The sequence below is a fragment of the Vicia villosa genome, linkage group LG6, assembly GCF_029867415.1.
Source record: "Vicia villosa cultivar HV-30 ecotype Madison, WI linkage group LG6, Vvil1.0, whole genome shotgun sequence".
Taxonomy (NCBI): Eukaryota; Viridiplantae; Streptophyta; class Magnoliopsida; order Fabales; family Fabaceae; genus Vicia; species Vicia villosa.
In genome coordinates this window covers 158,619,193-158,627,068 of record NC_081185.1, presented here as the reverse complement: position 1 = coordinate 158,627,068, position 7,876 = coordinate 158,619,193, and the positions used below count along the sequence as shown (strand labels likewise).

General features: G+C 31.0%; 1 long non-coding RNA gene across 4 annotated transcripts; it reads left to right on the top strand.

The window, feature by feature from the left end:
- The first annotated feature begins 1,984 nt into the window (after nt 1-1,984).
- LOC131610795 (uncharacterized) lies at nt 1,985-7,259 on the top strand. 4 transcript variants are annotated; one of them, XR_009286655.1, is made up of 8 exons: nt 1,985-2,364; nt 3,595-3,720; nt 3,870-4,027; nt 4,587-4,631; nt 4,890-5,043; nt 5,159-5,279; nt 5,414-5,506; nt 5,651-7,259. It is a non-coding gene; the product is annotated as an uncharacterized LOC131610795 (long non-coding RNA). The 4 variants fall into 4 exon arrangements; XR_009286653.1 differs by having other exon boundaries at nt 3,867-4,027; nt 4,587-4,771; XR_009286652.1 differs by having other exon boundaries at nt 1,989-2,364; nt 3,867-4,027.
- The last annotated feature ends 617 nt before the right edge of the window (nt 7,260-7,876 follow it).

The following is a 7,876-nucleotide window of genomic DNA, read 5'->3' as shown; positions in this document are numbered from 1 at the left end:
AACACCTCGGTATGAATCTTTATAAATCAAATACAACATTTGAATATTTACTACATCACATTGCCATGGCTGTCCATTTCAAACCAATTTTTCTACACTTAAAATATAGAGTTTGAAGTATTCTAACCATATATTCAGACCAGTTGTCTCATACTTACCACTTGTCTTATCCCCATATTGATTAAATCACTGTTCATTTTCTGCCAATCATACACATACATGTTAATATAATGCATATATTTGTTCAGTCGGGTTTTGTTTTTGTCTTAAAGGTGTAAAAGAAATGCTGACCTTTCAAACCCTGTAAACACAAGTACATATAGGTTGGCCATAGCTTACATTTGTGCAGAAACTGAACCTGTCAATACACTACAAAAACTGTCGAATTAAATTAACACATCATGTAAAAACCATGGTACAAATTAAATTTAACACATCATGTAAAAACCATGGTACAAATTAAATTACTCCAAGTCTTATTTTATAGTGACTTTTCATACACTCCATTTCATCTTGGGAATAGCTAACCTTTGTATATAAACATGACGTGTACAAATACTACAACTGTCAGATACATACCTAACACGGGAATTTCTCGGCATGCTACAAACTGAAGCTGGTTATATTCTGAATTTTACCCTCTAATTAAATCTCTATGAATGTTTCCTAGGTAGCTTGAATAATATATGTTTTTGTTTTCTGTCACAAACACTTAGTAATTTTTAGTTCCCTTAGCACTCCAAATTCACGTGTAATACACACTGTTGGCCCAAATGACATGCTTATATCTAAATTAAAATGTCAAATAGATTATACTATGTTACAACCACTTTACCATTTTATTGTCATTCTATTATGTGAACGTTACATTAGGTTGATATTCAATACCATGTATACATTCATATAACGATCTAATAGTAAAAAGATCCACTTATAATTTGTAATTTTTTAATATTGAAACTGCCGCTAGCTCAAAGAGATTTGTTTTTTATTTTAATATTGAAATTTTTGCTTAGTTATATTGGTTAGTTGTAGTTGAGATGAAAAATAATTAAAGAGATATGCATAATCTCATAGCTACTAAACTTGGTATTTGATCAATTTTTAACAAGTATAAAAAAATTTATATTTAATTCTTCTTATTTTAAAATATTCTAAAATTTGGTAAAAAAATGTTTTATTATATTTTAAATATGTATGAACAAATTATTAAAAAATTTGAAGATTTAAGAATAATTAAACAGTTTTCAAATTTTTAAAAAATAGTAAGGATTAAAAATGCATGCATAAAATTTTTATAGGGATTAAAATATATTATTTTTTTAATAGAGACTAAAAATAAAAGTTGAGATATTTATTGGGATCAAAAACATATTTAACCTATTTTATAATAACAATTATATATGAACAACAACCAAGACTCATCGAATGATCTAAGATACGAATGAACTTACCCGTGTGGACGCACGGATCTTCTACTAGTTCCAATGTATGACAATATAAAATTATTCTGCAGTACCTTTTGTGGATGAAAAAATTTAAATAACAATGTTTATAAAAAAAATTACATAAAAAACAAGGTTTTCAAAAAATTTACCAAAATGTCTAGGTTTTGCAGGACCCCCTAGAGTATGCGCCAAACCATTTGGCGCATTAGTATAAATTTTTTTGAGTTAGCCAATCCATTTGGCTTAAATGTTGAAAAGTAAAAAAAAAAAAATCACATTTGCGCCAAACCATATGGCGCATACTCTTAATTTTTATACTAATGCGCCAATTCATTTGGCGCATACTCCAGGGGGTCTTCAAAACCTAGACACTTTGGTAAATTTTATGAAAAACTTGTTTTTTTGGTTTTTTTTTTTTTAAACCTTGTTATTTAAATTTTTTTTCCCTTTTGTGGTGTTAATTTATTTAGGATATAAAAGAATTAATAAAAAGAAATTAAAACAAGTGTGATGTTAAGCCCTAAAGTATGACTATAAGTAGCAATGCTACCGTTGGGGGAACCGAATAGAAGTAGGCCGTCACTCTTCATTTTGAACACACCCTCAGTGAATAACCACCGTAACGGAAAAATACCACCTCCAAAATATGCACAAGAAAGTGAAGAAACCGTAGCTCCAACTTCACCTTTAACCAAACAAACAAACTTCATTTCCGATCTAACTCTTCTCAACTCGCGGCCAACAACCACCAGCACAAACTCAACAATCACCACCTTCAGTTCATCCGAAACTCATTCATAACCGTACTCACCAATCACCATTACAGTATCTCACAACCATCCCTCTCCATTTCACAGCTCTTGAGACACAGTTCCGATCCACATATCTCTTACCGATCCGATTTTCGACGTTGACGGTAACTTTCTTTTGCTAAACTTGAGTTTTTATGTTGGTGTTTGAAACCTAGACTGGAGTATTATTATTCTTTTTTCTTCGGTTTTGACATGAGAGAAGAGTATTTGGAACTTGCTCTTTCCTTCTTAATTTACTTTCGGTGTTTCAAAAGGAAAAGATGAAAAGAAATTGATACATAAGGATAAGCTAGTTGCTTTTGTTTCGTCTGCTATTTTTTTTACTTGTTTTAGTGTTTTATTTTTTTAATAATAATTTGCTTTCCACTTTACCATGTATTATTAGTCAGAAGAGGCATGCATCCATACACCACATTCTCCTACACCCTAGTATACACCCCAGATTTTAACAAAAGAAAAATTTCTTGCACAAAGATCAAGGCAGATAAATTATTTAAAAAATAGGATACATGTATCATATGTACATTTATACGGTGTAAGGTGTATAAAATGGTGTACACCTATCATTTTCCTAGTCAGAATGGTTGGAATAAGTTAAACAGCTATGCTATGTTTACACCAAATTGCTTACACCGTATGCTACACCCTTAATAATATCAAAGCAAAAATGGTATGGCACCAAAATCAAGATGAAATATATTATTAAAAAATAAAATTAGTATGTTTTATGTTTGAATATACGGTGTAGTGTATAAAAATAGTGTAAAGGTATCATTTCTCTAAGTTAAATTTGTTTTTTTTTTGAAAATTTCCATGAACAATGAAGATGGCTCAGGAAGCGTATGGAGTGACCCTCCCCATGTTGCCATTATTTTATTTTGTTTTTCTATTATTGTTTATTATTTGTTTTTGTTTTATGTTATTATCAATTAATAAAAATTTGAGAATATATTTTGTTGGTAGTGAATTGGACTTGACATCATACCTTGGTCTAGGTCAATTTGTTTTCTTTTACTCCACTTCTTTTATCTATTCTTTTTTTTTTTGGTGTGTTTTATTATTTTTGTATAGATAATCAGGGGAAGAACTCTTGAACTTAGGTTTTGTTTGACTTGCTCAGGAATATATTCAATATATGGCTAGCTATTTATTGCATTGCAATTTTAAGAGTTAATTTCGATTTAGCTCTTGAATACACATGGATGCATATATTTTTGTTGCTTGGCCTTAGATAGAGTTTGATTCCTACATGAATTGCTCTACAATTGCTTAACATAGTTAGATTTAAGTCCCAATTTTGGTCGCTTTTTAGTCCTGTGGTTTTTCTCTTTTAGGTTTTCTTACGAGCACTTCAAAGCAGAGTAAACGCATATCCATACTACTAGAAACTCAGTGAAGCTAAGGGTGTTTTTTTCATCTCTAAAAGTGATTGAGAAAGGGCATCCGACTCTCTTCGATAGGTAACATTTCACACTCTTTGAACTCTTGCTTTCAAGCATCATTTTTTTTCTTTCTTCTCTATGTCAGCACTTATTTCCATGCATGTTTTCTTTTATTTCCATGTTTAGAATCATGTAAATATACTTTGCTATTTTTGGTGTTGTAGGAGGAGGTATACCTCACTCTTCAAGTATGGAGAGTCTTGTAACAAGACAGATAATACATCACCGATCAAGCAGTGACTATGAGGAGAAGTGTTCAATGACCATTGAGATTCTGCGACAAGTTTGTGGAGCAGTTTTGGGCATGGGCGAAATTGGTAAATAGGTAATAAATAATTATGTATATCATTAAATTTAGATATTGATAAATTCTAAAAAAATTACATGGTTATGTATTGTGAAAGAACAATAAAAATAATTTACAACTCTGTAAAATTTGTAGACGAAGTCTTAGCAATAAAGCGACCAAGCTGAAGAATATATATATATATATATATATATATATATATATATATATATATATATATATATATATATATATATATATATATATATATGATTATTTTAAGAGCTGTGAATAAGATTGTTTTTATTATACATCAGTTTCATTTCAAGATGTTAGTAAACTATAAAAAAAATTAAGAGATCGAGGTCTTAATCAATATTATTGACTATTCTAAACTCCAAGGTATAGATATGCTTATGTTGTTTAAGTTGCTTTTTTGTGTCTAAGGTCATATTTGTGGATCTAAAATTTTGATATGTTTAAAGTTTGGATTGTTATGAGCTATCGGGATGGGTTCTTATTAACTTTCAATAAGTATTCGGTTGCAACACACTGTATAGTGAAAATCACAACGGTGTTTAATTCTTCTTCTTTTTAGGTTATGATACACCCGTGCAATGGGGAATCATACAGGGAGAACTAGGTACGTTTGATTTTCACTATAACTCATCCCACGATGCTGCAGAGTTAAGAGAATTAAACAATTTCATCAGTATTAATCTAGACGAGGAGAAGGATAAGTCTTTGAATCTTAGTCCTCATGATTGCTACTGGTGAATTCATGTTAGTTTCATAGATAGAGTTGTTTTTATTGTAGCTTAAAATATGTCATCTTTGGGTAATTTATTACTTTATTTTGGCATAGTTCCCTTGCTATTAACTCTTGTTTGTTCTTTTTCAGACTTGCCCGTTGCAATTTTGACTGTAAGGAGCTCTTCACGGGGATTTGCAATATCGCAAAAGTAATTTCTCTTCATTTTCTGAAATGTTGTCCGACTCTCCTATGCGCGAATAAATGTAGCTCTCAGTTGCTGGGAGAATTACAAAACATATGGGTATTTGTTTTAGTTGTAAATCATGAATTAGCCCTTTCTCTATTTCACTTTGGTTGGACATTTTTATTTGAATTTTTGGGCATTTATTTGATTTTTGTTTCATGATTCACAACAGGGAATTTCGGCGACCTTCTCTGGGATTTGAGGCAACAAACCTTTATGCAACTGATTTATCTATCATAGAGAAAATCATTCAAAAGTTTCCGAGTATTTGCAATGGGGTTGTGATTGAGAAGGTATATGGTACAACTCTCATTTAGCTTAGCTACTTAAAAAACATTTTGTTTTTATGATTGTTTTGGATTTGTTTGAATATTTGTCTCAATACAGGTTTCATTTCTTATTGAATATTTGTTTTAATTGTGAATAGGTAATTTCAGGCTCTTCCGTTGATTTTGTTGGGCTACGGTCCAACGATGTAATAGGTTGATGTGATGGAAAAACGATTCACAGTTTCTTAGAGGTATATCATCTGTTTTTATATGTTTACCATAGATATTTTAAGAGATTATTTTTGTATATGTCCTATTATATCTTGATCAAGTGAATTGAAATATTTTTTGAGACAATAATTTTTTTCATTTCTCTTAATTCTTCTTTCTGGTAGGTTCAGGATTTGCTGTGAGGGTTGATAAGGACACACTTACTAAGAATCAGCTTCTGCCGAATGTCTTGATCATATTGACATGTGCTCATGTGTTACATGATGATAAAATAATCAAAGTCTGCAATTTTAACCACAAAACTAGTTTCAACGCAAGGATACTGCGTAGGAATCCTTGCTGGGACAACTTTATTGGTGCTACGAAATGCAGCAGATAAGTTTGCTAGTGTTGAATTTGTTGAAAACGGAAGCATATTACTTTCTCAGGCATTATTCTATATCGGTAACCCACACTGGTATTTATGGTCGTTCTTCATTGGATGTGTTGGGTATAAGCACTAATGATGTTGTTGCTCCTTGTTGTAGTAGAGAAAAGTATTTTCCATAAACCTGACTTGAAGATGAAACGACAAGATATCTAAAATTAGGAAACTTGGTTAATAAGGTTTTTTTTTTATGCAAAACAAAATTCGATTGAAGAAAATAGTATGGAGAAAATGAAAATTTAAACCCGGGTGTTCCTGTGATACAATGTTGCGGCATGAGTGCTACCCAGGGATATTCTGGAGGGCCTGTTTTCAACAATGAAGGTAAGATTATTGGAATGATGTGTATCAATTTGGTTGAGTTTGATATTGTTAGCCATGTAAGCATGTTGAAGGCATACATCTATGACCCTTAATATTAAGTAGTTCTGCTTTTCAATCATTAAAGTTATGCCCATGTGTATCCGATGGATGAAATTAGCCTGCATATGACAAGAAGCATAAGGGAACAAATTTTAGCTTCATTGTTCATTCTACTATTATTCGGTTTATTCTCTTATTTTGTTATAATAGTTTGACTTCAACTAAGTCTGGAATGTTGTGTTTGATACTTTAGATATAATTATCCGAGTCACTTATGCATTATAGAGAGCTAATTATGATTGTGGTTGTTAGCCTTTTTGCGTGGAATCACATTAATGTACCGACAGACTCAAATAGAAACCTTACCCAATATTTTGGATCTCAATATTAAAGAGAACAATGTGAATCGACCCATCTTTATACACTCCTTGTAATTCTGAACCATAAGGGTACTAGGGTTGCTCACAGTATCATTGCGGCTCTCTATCTATTTTTCTGAAATAAGTAAGAAACCCTCTCTTGTCTATGTGGATGTAGGTCACAATTAAGAAACCATGTAAAATCTATGCACATTCTTCTTCATTTTGCTATGATTCTCTTTATTTTCTTATAAGTTTGACTTCAACTCTTAATTCTACAATGTTGTATTATTATATAATTGTCAGTCATTTATGGATTATAGGTAGCAAACTGTGAATTTGCTTGGTTCTTAAGTTAATCCACTAATTGTGGTTGTTAGTCATTTATGGATTTTTGTTCGACAAAATCAATTTTGTCCCCAAAAAACCAACCTAACACTTAATTATCTTCAATATATCATTGAACATCCCTTTTGACCTTCCTGTAAGTGTAGGAAAGATCTTTCAGTAGAGGTTTAGCTTATATAATGGCAATGGTTGCCGAGTTTAATGAATATACAAATGAGAGGGGACATTCTTTCCAAAGTCGAAAAATAAATTAATCTATAAACTACGATTATTTAACATATTGGTTAAGCATATTTTCATCCTTAACTTTTATTCTTAGTCTTTTAATTTATAAAAAATAAAATAAAAATATTTACAATTTCAAATAATAGAATTATAATTATAATTATTTTTGAAAATAGAAAAAAAATTGTAAAGTAAAATAAAACGAAAAAATACATTGAAGAAATAAGAAGAAAAAAGTTCTCTATTGGTGGCAAAGAATAAAACCCTTTGATTGAAGATCTTCACCAAGCGGTCAAGAATCTATCTGCTGAACTTTATACCAAAGATGTTCATTTTCTCATGGAGCTCATTCAGAGTATCTTGTTTACCAAGTCATTGTTTTTCATAGATTAGACTATATAGACTCGCCAGTCTAGTAAATTACCGTAATTTGTTTCTTAATTTATTCAGAATGCTGAAGATAACCACTATGTAAAGGAGTGAGTCCAACATTGGAGTTTATCATACTTCAAATGACATAGCAATCATACTTCAAATGACATAGCTGCCACTGGCCTCCAACACATTACTTATTATCAATAATGAAAAGGGTTTGTTTCGCGAAAATATTGAGTCTATATGCAGTGTTGGACAATCAACTAAAAAAGCCAATTCCAAACTTTTCGCCG